General features: G+C 45.8%; 1 pseudogene; it reads left to right on the top strand.

Annotated features, from left to right (window-relative positions):
* The first annotated feature begins 7712 nt into the window (after positions 1-7712).
* On the top strand, positions 7713-10431 carry LOC118899495 (annotated as a pseudogene).
* Positions 10432-14901: the final 4470 nt, after the last annotated feature.

Below are 14901 nucleotides of genomic sequence, written 5' to 3'. Positions count from 1 at the left end.
TCCTCCATTTTCAGGAAAAAGAGGCAAAGCACAGGTAAACAAGCTATGATTAGGAATTTATTATTTTAATCATTTTTTTCAGGGCACAAAGGAGGGCAAAAATAATACCTTACTTTGCAAAGTCTTTACTTAACAGAGTGTTTTCATATCCGATAGCTCATGGTCTTCACGGTCTCCAAGGTTAGATATTATCTCCATGTTATAATTAAGGAAACTCGGGTTCAGAGAAACTGATTGATTTGTACAGGCCACATGGTTGGAAAGTGATTAAACTGGGCCTCAAATCCAGTATTGTGACTACACATGCCACACTCTTTAATATCATCTTAGCATTTATCGAGTGCCTACTATGTGCCAGGCTTCACATTGAAGGGTATGATTTATTATCTCATTAAATTGTGCACACTTCCCATTACAAGCAGAACCTCTGAACCACCTCCAAATCAAGGTCACGTCCAAGACCAGCAGCATTTGAAAAGTGTGTCAGGGGGGCTTCCCTGGTGGCGCAGTGGTTGAGGGTCTGCCTGCTAATGCAGGGGGCGCGGGTTCGAGCCCTGGTCTGGGAAGATCCCACATGCCGTGGAACGACTGTGCCCGTGAGCCACAACTACTGAGCCTGCGCGTCTGGAGCCTGTGCTCCGCAGCAAGAGAGGCTGCGATAGTGAGAGGCCCGCGCACCGCGATGAAGAGTGGCCCCCGCTTGCCACAACTAGAGAAAGCCCTCGCACAGAAACGAAGACCCAACACAGCCATAAATAAATAAATAAATAAATAAATAAATAAATAAATAAATAAATAAAAAAGTGTGCCAGGGTAAGTCCCTGTTCAGAAGCTTCTTTACTGATGGCTCAGGGAAAAGAAACAATGCTGATTATAGTGACTCCTGGGGTTTGGAAATCTGTTCTGGGCATAGGATCTTGAAGTTGAGCTTGAGTCTGGACTTTAAGAGTCTAGACCAGTGCTGTCCAATGGAACTTTCTGTGAGTTCTAGTGGAAATGTCCTATATCTGCACTGTCCAATACAGTGGCCACTAGCCACATGCGGTTATTGAGCACTTGAGATGTGGCCAGTGTGACTGAGGAACTAAATGTTTAAATTTCATCTAATATATATTGCTTTAAATTTAAATACCCACACATGACTGACTAGTGGCTGGCATATGGGATAGCATAAGATTCTAGACTATCAAATCATGCAAACTTGAATTCAAATCCCAAATCTGAATGTCTTAAATTCCCTAAGCACCAGTACCCTAAACTGGGCATAACAAGCTCTACTTAACAGAGATAATGGATGTAAAGCATCCAGGAGAAGGCTTGGCACCTAAGAGCTGCTTTTTATTTGTCACAGTTGCAATCTCTTGGTGAAAGTCTCTAATCCCTGCCAGATGGTAAACTCCATGAGGGCAGTGACTCTACCTTATTAACATACGCATCCCTAGCAATTAGCACAGCCTGAGATAAAGAAAATATATATTGGTGTCTCTTCCCTGGCTCCTGACCCAGGACTCCTGAAACCCCTGTAATTTCCTAAGTGATAAGAACCCTAGGAGCATCTTTTGTTCTAATGTTTGGTGTTTGACGCTGTCCTGACATAGGGCTCCTAAATCCCATGTAAATTCCTAAGTGATAAGAGCAGAGCACTTGGGCTATATTTTGTTCTAATGGGGTGACTCTGGGTGGGCTCCCAGATGACTCCTGGCTGGGCACTGGGTACTAGAAAGGTCAAGTCGTAATTAGAAGCTTGGAATTTTTAGCCCCTTCCCCTTTCTCCAGAGAGGGCAGAGGGGCTGGAAATGGAGTCAATAATAGATCATATCTACGTGGGGAAGTTTCATTAAAATCCCAATTGCATAGGATGCAGAGAGCTTCCAGGCTGGTGAACACATCCATACCAGGAGGCTGACACACCCCAACTTCACGGGGACAGACGCTCCTGTGCTCAGGACCCTCCTAGACCTCACCCTTTGTACCCCCTTCATCTAGCTGTTCAACTGTATCCTTTATCATATCCTTTAATAAACTGGTAAATGTGTTTCCCTTAGTTCTGAGATGCTCTAGCAAATTAATTGAACCTGAGGAGGTGGGTGTGGGACCCTCCAATTAGTAGCCAAGACAGAAGTTGTGGATAACTTGGGGACCTGCTACTTGTGATTGGCGTCTGAAGGAGGATGGGAACATTCTTGTGGGACTGAGCCCTCAGCCTGTGGGATCTGACACCATCTCCAGATGGATAGGGTTAAATATTGAGTTAAATTGTATAGAACACCCAGCTGGTGTCCTACAGAGAATTACTTGTTGAGGTGGAAACCCCATACATTTGGTGACCAGAAGTGTCACCTGTGTGAAAGTAAAGAAGACTCACAGGAGAAGGGAAAATTGTAGGTTTTTCCAATTTACACAGTATACATAATAGGCATTCAATACATATGTCTTGAAACGAATTGAACAAAGGATGGCAAGCTGGGCTGAAGCAAGGCCAAAAAGGGTGATTGGTGCCCAGTGACTCCTCTGCCCTCAAAGTGCATTTTTCCTGAATTGCACTTGGAGGTAACACCATCTGCCAGTATTGGAAGATATTACAAGAAACGATACTGTAAAATTTGCATTCCGCTGTTGTAAAGATGCAGCTGAGGCTGTTGTTCACTCTGTTAAACGGTGAGATTTTTATGAGGCTATTTAGGGTAAATCTAAATTTTATATTTAGGATAAAATTTAGGGTAAATCTACCTTAGAGTAGATTATCACTACTTGAGCGGTTACATTCTGTTTTATATCGTGACACTCTCAACTATGTAGTGGTGAACTTTTTGTGTCCGCACTGGGTACCACAGGGTGTCTGAAAAGTCTGGGAATGTAGGATAAACTTACTTTTTTTTTTTTTTTTTAGAAATTTCATGTAATGTCTGAAACATTTATATTAACATATTTCCATACATATTTCCATACAAATACAAATATAAGATTTTTAGAAATGTCATGTAATGTCTGAAACATTTATATTAACATATTTCCATACATATTTCCATACAAACTTATTTTTAAACAGCATGTTAGTTACTTTTAACTAACTGACTAATATGCTGACTAATATGGATGTGTCCAAAATAAATGCACCACGGAATTTCAGATTGTTAATCTGAAATAAAGAATAAATACATTATCTTCCCTGTGTTTTGAAACTTTTATTTTTTCCACTCTGTTTTATATTTATTGTACGTTTTTCAGATTAACCATTAGACCCACTGCTTAAAATTTAGAGGTACTTTACTTGCAAAGATGTCTGGAGGGGAAGCATCTGATCTGAAAAAGTAACTGATCTACTGTCTAAAAATAAGCTTACTCTACGTTTCCTGACTTTGAACATCCTGTAGAAAGCTTGCAGCCAAGCTGTGGGTCAGTTTTAGTCAGGGATTTGTTGTTGTTGTTAGGAACAGAAACCACTAAAAAAATTTTTTATTAAACATAAATTCATTCATTCATTCATTAAATAGATAAAACAGAATCCACTCAAACTAACTAAACCAAGAAGGAAGGGTGTCTGGAAGAAAATACCATCACACTGACACTGAGAATAGTCTCTCTCCCAGGAGAGAGTCTGATTAGCTCTGTCCAGGCAATACTTTGCCCACCCCACTCCCCAATTCCTGGTCCAGTCGGCAGTGGCAGCAGAACCGGGTCCACCACAGCACAAGCTTGGCTGCAGCAGGAGGAAAGGGAAGAAGTGGCTGAGACTGATTTATCCTTAAGTGATGTCTCCTCCATTCTTTAGGTTTTAGGAGTCCTCATAAGCTATCTTAAATATTTTGGGGAAAGATGGAAAAGAGAGGTGGCAGGAGGGACTGAGGATTTGAGGGAGCAAAGATGCAATTATCATTTATTTAACAAACATTTATCAAGTGCCTACAATATAAAACCGTATAAGACACAGTTCTTATAAAGCCAGTGAAAACTTACTCTTGGTGCCAACTTTGGCACAGGGCAAAGGTGACCAGCACTTGCTTTTCGCTTTTACCTTTTCAGGCCTGCATGATAAAAGCCAGCATTCAGAGTGACAACCCAGGCACCGCAAGAGTTCCTATCATCACAGAAAGATGAACTTTGTATGTTCGTGGAACTGAGGGCAGAAAGAGGGACTTGTTCATTTGGAAATATTTTCAACAAGATCTGGACAAAAGAGGCTTCAGAGTTAATTTTAAGTTAATCTTCTAGTAAACAGAACATTCCATTCCCCATCTAAGCCCTTTCTGTAAAAGATTCATGTCAATGAGTATTGATAAGTAAAGAAGAACTGAAAAGAAAAAAAAACCCACAAAGGAACTCCATGGGGGAACATCATTTAATGGTAGACACAATCTGAGTAAATGGGCCTGCATGATCTGCAGGTTCCTGTAAAGTGTGCAAAAGATATGTCAAAATAGGGAAACGCCAAACCAAGCCTACTGTTTTTACACATCAGACTGAGGAACTTTGGGAAAATCTTAGAGAGGGCTGCTGTTTGGCAATTATAACAATAGCTAACACATCAGACACCACTATGCTAGGCAATTAGTATACAAGATCTTATTTAAATAAGATACATATACATATGCACATACATATACATATACACGTGTCTTGTATATAACTCTGAGAAATAAGTTATTATCACCCCCATCTTACAGATGAAGAAACTCAGTCTTGAAGAGTGAATAAAGCCTTCTGATTACCCAACACAACCCGTTTTTAAGACCTTTTTGTGGCTTAATAAGTTAATGTCTAAAGAGCAGAATATAAACTTGAAAGTATACTGAGTAATTACTCAGTAGTTGTCCAGAGACCCAATCTAGGTAATTCTGGCCTGGAAATAGATTTTGGAGGACCTAAATGAGTCATTTACCTAAGTGGGTTTTAATTCTACAATTTAAATCACCCACAACTTCCATCCCAACTCATGCAGAGAAGTCACCACCACTTATAAAAATCCATAAGGAGTCTGATTCATTTTTTTTTAATTAATTAATTTATTTAATTTATTTTTTGGCTGTGTTGGGTCTTCATTGCTGCGTGCAGGCTTTCTCTAGTTGCAGCGAGCGGGGGCTACTCTTCGTTGTGGTGCATGGGCTTCTCAGCATGGGCTTCTCATTGCGGTGGCTTCTCTTGTTGTGGAGCATGGCCTCTAGGCGCGTGGGCTTCAGTAGTTGTGGCTCATGGGCTCTAGAGCACAGGCTCAGTAGTTGTGGCTCACGGGCCTAGTTGCTTCGCGGCATGTGGGATCTTCCCGGGCCAGGGCTCGAACCCGTGTCCCCTGCATTGGCAGGTAGATTCTTAACCACTGCACCACCAAGGAAGCCCCAGGAGTCTGATTCTTGAGTTCAGTTGTGGAACTCAGCCAAGAGGCTTCTTAACTCCAGCACACATGTGATGGGGTAGCATAATCACGTTGAGTCAAGATCAAATCTGACAACAGGGAGGTCATCTATTAAAGAAAATCATTTGAAGATCACCGCAGAATTGCTTGTTAAAAGCGATCATAAACCATGGTGCAAATATTGATATTTATTAAAATTTTTATTACTGTCATTTTAAGTGAATGGCTTAGCAGACTACTTGTCTGTTCTGGGGCACCCCAACTTGCCTCTAATGAGTTGACCTTATAAAATCAGTGAAATCAGACCACACTGTAAAAACTGGGGCTGGGCAGCCCTGTGAGGGCTTCTCCGCAAAATCAACAATCGACAACAAAGGCGGTACTATTGGACTAGGACAATGTCATGTGGAACGCAGAAGGAATGAAGTTACTTTTGGCAAGAATATAAGATCAGTAGATAGTTTGGGAGCAACAGGAGAGGAAAAAGCACTTACTTTTTCAGTTTTGTGGTCACCAATGTGGGTGACCTCTGTCCCCTGGTACCTTTTTACTTTCTAGTTGAGCGTTTCCTCCTGGCCTTACAGGCTTTTTCTCCAGGCTCTTAAACAGAAGGAAACATTCCTTCCGCTTCTCTGTCATTAACTCCTGAGCGTGTATGCTCTTCTCTCTCTTCTCCTAATGACACTGTATTAGTGTAATTCAGCATTATCGTGCTTCACTGTGGTCTGCGCTACAGGGAGGGCGGGGATCTGACGTGGAAAGCAAATGTCCCCTAAGGGAGAGCAAGTGAGCAAGGCCATTCTAGTGCATGGGCGGGGGAGGGGGAGAGGGGGAGAGGGGGAGGGGCGGGGGAGGGGCAGGGGGCGCTCTGCTGCTTCACCCCACCCCCACCCCTGGCTTGCAGCTCCAGGTTTTCACATTGGATATGACAGCCCTGGAAGTTCTCCCCCCAAAAGTATAAAAGAGCATATGTAAAGTTAGTTTTTAATGCAGGCTTAAAGGACAAGGGGATATTCTGAAATGGGGTTTCAGAGGCTAAAACATTTAGAATACATGTGAATATATAAGAAAATGGTTATGGTGGTGGCCTCTGGGGAGAGGAACTGAGATACTGGGTTGGGGATGTATAAATCCTCTTATACATTTTGGATGTTGTATCACATTTTTAAAACAGGCTTTTTTAAAATTGAAGTACAGTTGATTTACAATGCTGTGTTAGTTTCAGATGTACAGCAAAGTGATTCAGTTATACATATTTTTTCAGATTCTTTTCCATTATAGGTTATTACAAGATATTGAATATAGTTCCCTGTGCTATACCATAGGACCTTGTTGTTTATCTATTTTATAGGTAGTAGTGTGTATCTGTTAATCCCAAACTCCTAATTTATCCCTCCCCCACCCTTCCCCTCTGGTAACCATAAGCTTGTTTTCTATGTCTGTGAGTCTGTTTCTGTATTGCAAATAAGTTCATTTGTATCATTTTTTTAGATTCCACATATAAGTGATGTCATATGATATTTGTCTTTGTCTGACTTACTTCACTTAATGTGATCATCTCTAGGTCCATCCATGTTGCTGCAAATGGCACTATTTTGTTCTTTTTTAATGGCTGAGTAATATTCCATTGTATTGTACCACATCTTTTTTATCCATTCATCTGTCGATGGACATTTAGGTTGCTTCCATGTCTTGGCTAGTGTAAATAGTGCTCTTTGAACATTAGTCACCCACCATCTCTTCATGCGAATATCCACTCGGTCAGAGAAGAAGTCTGTGCAATTGAGTTTGGGGGTAGGAAGTAGCATTTCCTAAACCAGTTCCAGCTCTGGTGTCAGCTTTGGAAGGTCCAGTGCTAGGTTTATAAAAGCAGGAGGCAAGACAGCTGTTCACTATCATCACAGCTGCTGCAGCTCTTGCTGGATCGACTTTGTTCCTTGTTCTCTGGAAGTAGGGACTTGCAGGGGGCAGGGGACAAACTGCAAATTACAGAGTGTCAGGGTTTCTTGTACAAGAAGTGGGCCGGGGCTGGGGAGTGGGGTGGGGTGGATTGGAGGGATGGGTTGGGGAAGGCCCACACAGGAGAAAGGATGGATGGGCCAGGACTGCTTGGAAGTACCAGCTATGGAACTGGGATTGTGACCCCTGCCAGGGCGTGAGCCTGGCAAATCTTTTACTTTTCAGTTGACGCTACCATGTCCCAGGCGCCGGGCTAGGCTGTGAAGTGGGGAGGGGGGGTGCTGGACAGAAGCAGAGTGGAGGGGAGGAGAGGAGAGAGGCAGGCCTGGAACGCTGTGGCCTCACCCACCCCGTGCTCCCCTCTAGCAGTGACTGAAGGAAGGAACCCGCCGCCACAGGCAAAGAGAAGACCCATATCAATATCGTTGTCATGGGCCACGTGGACTCTGGCAAGTCCACCACCACCGGGCATCTCATCTACGAGTGTGGGGGGATCGACAAGAGGACCATCGAGAAGTTTGAGAAGGAGGCAGCCGAGGTGAGGCACCCACACGCGGTGTTGGCCTCTAGGAGCTGGGGTGGGGGGATGGATGTCCTGCTTCTCGGTGGGTCCAACGCAGACAGCAGGGTGCGCTGTGAGGTCTAAGGCACCACTGAATTCCCTGGGATAGATCCCTCTGCTTGCCATCAGTGTGCTCTACTCACTCCCCACCCCTCCCCAGATGGGTAGGGGCTCCTTCAAGTACGCCCGGGTGCTGGACAAACTGAAGGCAGAGAGAGAGCATGGCATCACCATCGACATCTCCCTGTGGAAGTTGGAAACCAGCAAGCACTACATCACCATCATCGATGCCCCAGGAACATGATCACGGGCACCTCCCAGGTAAAGCAGCCCTTGTTCCCAGGGCCCTCCCTTTCGGATGGGGGCGGGGCGGGCGCAGAGGAAGGGAGGGAACTCAGGCTTTATTTCCGGGACTCTGGGAAGGAGGGTATCATAAGCCTTAGAAGGTTTTCCTCATGCATGCCAATCATCAGTTCTGAAAGAACCAGGGGAGGACAGACACTCCGAGGCTCAGATACGGGCCCCCTTTCAGGCTGGGGCAGGGACCAGGTTTTCTGACGCCCAGACAAGTAGATCACTCGGGGTCCGTCTGGGAGGAAGGAACTAAAAGCTCATTTATGGGACTAGGTGAGAGTTTAACTGGGAGGCGGGACCTCTGCGCACAGCAGCAACCAAGGGACCCACGAATTTATCAACTTCTGGGGATCATCCCGTCCCCGAGCTTTCTCAAGGGGCCCGGGACTGCCCAAAACTCTAGCAGGCTTCCCAGCCCGGCCGGCGCCCCCTCCCCTAACTAAGCCCTTGACCCCGTGGTGTCTGTGTCCTGCAGGCCGACTACGCAGTGCTTATCGTGGCCGGCGGCTTAGGCGAGTTCGAGGCGGGCATCTCCAAGAACGGGCAGACCCGCGAGCACATGCTTCTGGCCTTCACCCTGGGCGTGAAGCAGCTGATCGTGGCCATCAGCAAGAGGGACTCGACCGAGCCCACCTACAGCGCCGCGCGCTTCCAGGAGATCGCGGAGGAAGTGAGCGCCTACATCAAGATCAGCCTTCGTGGCCTTCGTGCCCATCTCGGGTTGGCACAGCAGCAACATGCTGGAGCCCAGCAGCGACGTGAGTGTGGGCTGGGTCTGCGGGCGGGCGGTGTGGGTCCTGGTCCTGGTCCTGGGATGGGTGTGCTGAGAGCAATGCCCCAGGCTCACCTCCACTACGTTCTGCATCCTCCCGCAGATGCCCTGGTTCAAGGGCTGGAAGGTTGAGCGAAAGGAGGGAAACGTTACCCAGGTGACACTGCTGGAAGCTCTGGACTCCATCCTCCCGCCCACTCACCCTGTCAACAAGCCCCTGAGGCTGCCTCTGCAAGACGTGTACAAGATTGGAGGTGAGGTGACAGGGCTTCTTGAGGAATGAAGGAATTGACAATGAGGTCCGGTGTCTGACTTGCCAGGGTTCAGAGCCTGACTTCTGAGCTGTGATAAAGTGTAAAGCCCCCAGCGTTTCCAAATTATCTGATACACTGAAGAAACAGCCAGTCCTGTAGGTGGCCTTGGTCCTTGAGCCCCAGGACCAAGGGACTTCCCCAGAAGCCAGTTCTCACTGGGTGGGTCTAGAATCTTTCTGAGTGCCCTTTTCCCACTGGACAGGCATTGACACTGTGCCCTTGGGCCGTGTAGAGACCGGCCTCCTGAAACCTGGCATGGTGGTCACTGTTGCCCCCAGCAACGTCACCACTGAGGTCAAGTCTATGGAGATGCACCACGAGGCCCTGCCCAGTGATAAAGTGGGCTTCAACGTGAAGAATGTGTCCGTGAAAGACATCTGACACGGCAACGTGGTCAGAGACAGCAAGAACGACCCCCCCATGGAGGCCAGCAGCTTTGTGGTGCAGGTAGGTGCCCAGGAAGCCAAGGACCTTGGTGCTTGGTGGTGATGGAAATGCTTCTTAGAAATTAGTCCCAGTTCAGCGGAAGCCCCAGGTTGGTTGAGGGTTGGCTCCAGATCACAGGTGCCATCGGATCTCTTCTAATTCCATCCTCCTTCCCTGCCAGGGGATAGTCTTGAATCACCCGGGACAGATCCATTCCAGCTATTCCCCGGTGCTGGACTGCCACATGGCCCACGTCTCCTGCAAGCTTGCTGAACTGAGGGAAAAGATTGACTGGCGCTCAGGCAAGAAGCTGGAGGGCAACCCCAAGGCCCTGACGCAGCCGTAGTGCAGATGGTCCCTGGCGAGGCCACATGTGTGGAGACCTTCTCTGAGTACCCAGCTCTAGGTGAGCCAGGGACTGATGGCTGCTGAGTCCTGGGAAGGAAAGCAGCTCTGACTGAGCCAAGGAGCCTTTTTCCTTCAGTGTCACTTTACAGAAATCTCCTTCTTCCTTCCTCCTCCAGGCTGTTTTGCTCTGCAGGACATGAGGCAAACAGTGGCCACTGGAGTCATCAAGGCGGTGGAGGAGAAGACAGCCTCTGCGGCCAAGTTCAGCAGTGAAGGCCAGCAAGAAATGAAGTGTGTACTCGACAGCCTCCACTATATGAGATACTTCTGTCTACTGACAGAATAAAATTAATAATAAAACTTAAACTAGCTGTCTTGGTTTCTTCCAAGGAGGAAAGCATCAGGTTAATGAGGAAACTCTGGGTAGAAGAACAACTAATTTAAGGCCCATAGGCTTCAAAGTTTTATGCTCTGGGTGGTGAACACAATTCAGGGTCTTACCTCCTTCTCCCACCCAGGGCTCTTTCCCATCCTCTTCCCGTTTCCCTCGAACCTAATCACCTCTGGCTGGTCCTCTCTGTGAGGAAGAGGAATTGTTTTGGGATGTGATAAAGTGTACTCACAATGGCATAGGGTAGGATCTCAGTGCCAATAGGCTAGTTCAGTGCTAACATGTGCGTCCCTCTCACCCACCCTCACTTTCATATAGTTTTTTTTTTTTTAAGGTGTAGGCTTATTTATTTATTTTATTTTTGGTTGTGTTGGGTCTTCGTTTCTGTGCGAGGGCTTTCTCTAGTTGCGGCAAGTGGGGGCCACTCTTCATCGCGGTGCGCGGGCCTCTCATTATCGCGGCCTTGTTGCGGAGCACAGGCTCCAGACACGCAGGCTCAGTAATTGTGGCTCACGGGCCTAGGTGCTCCGTGGCATGTGGGATCTTCCCAAACCAAGGCTTGAACCCGTGTCCCCTGCATTGGCAGGCAGATTCTCAACCACTGCACCACCAGGGAAGCCCCTATTTTTCTTTTTTTATTAAAGTATAGTTGATTTACAATGTTGTGTTAGTTTCAGGTGTACAGCAAAGTGATTCAGTTACACACACACACACACACACACACACACACATTCTTTTTCAGATTCTTTTCCATTGTAGCTTGTTACAAGATACTGAATATAGTTCCCTGTGCTATACAGTAGGCCCTTGATGTTTATCTATTTTATAGATAGTAGTGTGTATCTGTTAATCCCAAACTCCTAATTTATCCCTCCCCCACTCCCTTTCCCCTTTGGTAACCATAAATTTGTTTTCTATGTCTGTGAGTCTGTTTCTGTATTGTAAATAAGTTGATTTGTATCATTTTTGAGATTCCACGTATAAGTGATATCATATGATACTTGTCTTTCTCTGACTTATTTCACTTAGTGTAATAATCTCCAGTCCATCCATGTTGCTGCCAATGACATGATATTCTATTTATGCCTGAGTAATATTCCATGGTATAAATATACCATATCTTCTTTATCCATTCATCTGTTAATGGACACTAGGTTACTTCCATGTCTTGGCTATTGTAAATAGTGCTGCTATGAACATAGGGGTGCATGTATTTTCAAATTAGAGTTTTCTCCAGCTATATGCCCAGGAGTGGGATTGCTGGATCATATGGTAGTTCTATTTTTAGTTTTTTAAGGAACCTCCATACTGTTCTCCATAGTGTCTGTACCAATTTACATTCCCACCCACAGTGTAGGAGGGTTCCCTTTTCTCTGCACCCTCCCCAGCATTTATTTGTAGATTAAATAGGTTTTAGAGGACCTAGAGGGTCATCTAGTTGAAGATGAGATAAAGGCATGATTTTTTTTCAAAGGAATCCTTGACGACTGTTTATCTGCCTCTCCCCTAGACCTCCCTGAAGTCCTCTCCCAGGGAAGCGACCCATTCTCCTATTCCCTCGTTTGCGCACAGAAGTGGTAGAAGAGCGGAGGGCACATGTGGCTAGTGTTCTTCATGCTCCTTTCAAAACATTGCTCCTGGGTCTTCAAATAAAAACCACTCCTTCAAAGCTCTTGCCCTCCAGGCAGTAAATGCTAATAATATCTACATTTATTGAGCTTTTATTAAATGTACAGCGTTCTAACTGCTCTGGATACGTAATCTATTGTATTCCCATTTACAGACGTCAATGCTGCAACAAGAGAAGCTAAGTGACTACATGGCTATTGTGTGCTAACCTTGGCATTCAGATCTAGGCTTGTGTCTGAAACCTACGCTCATAATCCCATCCCAACCCTCCCTTCTCCCTCTGCTTTCTCCCTGTGTCACCTCCTGTCACCTCGACATCCACTGAAGAGTTTTCCATGTGACGTGGTATTTGTAGCCTCCCCTTACCTCACCTTCATCCTGGAGCGAGGGAAGGAAGCTAGGAAGGGCAGGTAGGGAAGGTTAGAAGGCCACTCCAGGTGGGGGCAGGGAGGCAGAATTTAAACCACCGGGGAAAAAATAAGCATCAGGAAAATCCTCCCCCCGACACACACACACACACACACACACACACACACTCATAAACACAGACACTAATGCTCTGACAGCTATCGATCCCACTGTTGAGAAGTTTGCTTCTTTTCTTCCTAGGGCCTGAGGTTTCAGCTTTTTATTTCATCATTTTTTTTTTTAATTTAATTTATTTATTTTTGGCTTTGTTGGGTCTTCGTTGCTGTGCGTGGGCTTTCTCTAGTTGCGGCGAGTGGGGGCTACTCTTTGTTGCGGTGAGCAGGCTTCTCATTGCGGTGGCTTCTCTTGTTGCAGAGCACGGGCTCTAGGCACGCGGGCTTCAGTAGTTGTGGCTCGCAGGCTTAATAGTTGTGGCTCACGGGCTCTAGAGCGCAGGCTCAGTAGTTGTGGCACACGGGCTTCGTTGCTCCGCGGCATGTGGGATCTTCCCGGACCAGGGCTCGAACCCGTGTCCCCTGCATTGGCAGGCAGATTCTTAACCACCGCGCCACCAGGGAAGGCCTTATTTCATCTTTTGTCAGGAGTATCACTAAAAGACTCCCTGAAAAGGATGTTAGAAAGACCTGCCTGGTGGTGCCGGCTGAGTTGACAGAAAAGACGGCTTCGTCCTGGGGGGAGGCACAATTCCGAGTGGAACAGGGCATGGACTTGGGACACAAAGGCCAGCCACCCATAGGCAGAAAGCAGAAAAAGGAGAAGAGCGGGATCCCGGGAGTTCAGGAGGATAGAGAGGACAAAGGACAATGTTTTTTCTTTCTTCAAAATTCCAAAGCAATCAGAGAAATAAGAAAGTGAATCATCTCCCTTCCCTCGCCCCCTGGCTGATCAATGGCCTGAAAATAAATAGCTGAATTACTGTCCTCTGTACCATCCACTAAGCCATCACAGTGAAAAAACAAACTACAAGCAGAGCCCGTGTTTCGGGAAAAGAAGAGAGAATTCATCGTTTTGGTTTTCAAACACAGAAGTGGTTGCCATAGCCCTACTAAGGGACAGACAGACAGACAGACAGATAGACACACACACCCTAAATAGGAAAAGAATCTAGGTAGGTGTCTTTGTGTCTTTTCAGTTTCCTACAGCTTGTATCCCAGGCAGAAGAGATGTTGTTTCAAGTTCTGACAGGGGACTAGCTTGAAAGAGAAGCTCTGAAGGATTTAAACTGCTTTCTGAATCAGGCAAAACTCAAACTGTCAACAAGATTTATATTATTTTTTTTCTTATTTTCCCTCACCCTTCTATTTTTTTCTTTTGCTTTTCTCCCTTGATGCACCCCTGATCTTTTCCTTTTTTCTACCCTCCCTCCCTTTTTTCCCTTCTTCACAAAAACTATAAAGACAGAACAGCCAATAAGAGTGCTTTCACTGTATCACAGTGTTTGGGGAATTAGGAAGAATAAATGTCATGTCTCTTTAGAAGATTGACAGCCCAGAAAAAAAACTCAAATAAGAGAACTGGAGTAGAATGCCGGGAGCTACCAGAGAACAGTTCATAACCAGTGGGAGGAGAAGAGATGCATCTTTGGGGCTGGTTTTACAAAATCAGCTGCACTGATGGTAACTTTGACTAAGGTTAGCACCATAAGCACAAGGCCAAGGCTGACGCAGTTCTCAATAAATGTTACTTCATTAGGATATTTTGATGGAACATTATGCCACTGTTTTGCAAGCCAGTATGACCCTTGTGTCAGAGACACGGTGGCAAAAAGGACCTGGGTAATTGCAGAGATGTCACTTCTATATGTTTGAGCATCCACGTGGAAACCTCAGGGGGTCAGTAAAGAACCTTGCATTAGGAATCAGGTAAAGCCAATAATACCTACTGTGTGCCAAACCTATGTAAGCAGGTTTGCAGCCCCTGCCCTGGAAGCCTCAAAGTCTGCTGGGGAAGTAACATTTATATATATAAATACATATATATACACACACACATAAATCCAACAATAAGGCTAAGAATATATGTGGAAGGATTAATTCTGCTTTAATGAATAGAAACAGCTTCCTAAGAACCTATAGCCTCTCCTTTCCTCTGCCCGAACCAGCTACCTTCCTTTCTCACCTCTCGGCTCCCATCTGTGCACATATACCCACCCAAACGTTGACCTTATTCCTGCCAAGATTCCTCACCTCTCAGAACTCCTAGTCTGACCTTGACCTTGACAGCTAGGAGTGCCTTGGCCCTTAGTGATTCCCTAGCCCTCTCGCTTTTAGCCTATTTCTGACCAGAAAATTCACCCATTCACTCCTTGGTTCTTGCCTAGACTTTTGAGTCACCTGACTTCCGTCTGTTCCTGTCCACTGATATCCC

The sequence above is a fragment of the Balaenoptera musculus genome, chromosome 8 (genome assembly GCF_009873245.2).
Source record: "Balaenoptera musculus isolate JJ_BM4_2016_0621 chromosome 8, mBalMus1.pri.v3, whole genome shotgun sequence".
In the NCBI taxonomy this organism is placed as follows: domain Eukaryota; kingdom Metazoa; phylum Chordata; class Mammalia; order Artiodactyla; family Balaenopteridae; genus Balaenoptera; species Balaenoptera musculus.
The sequence above is the reverse complement of the archived record's forward strand: the minus strand, read 5'-3'. Positions and strand labels throughout refer to the sequence as shown.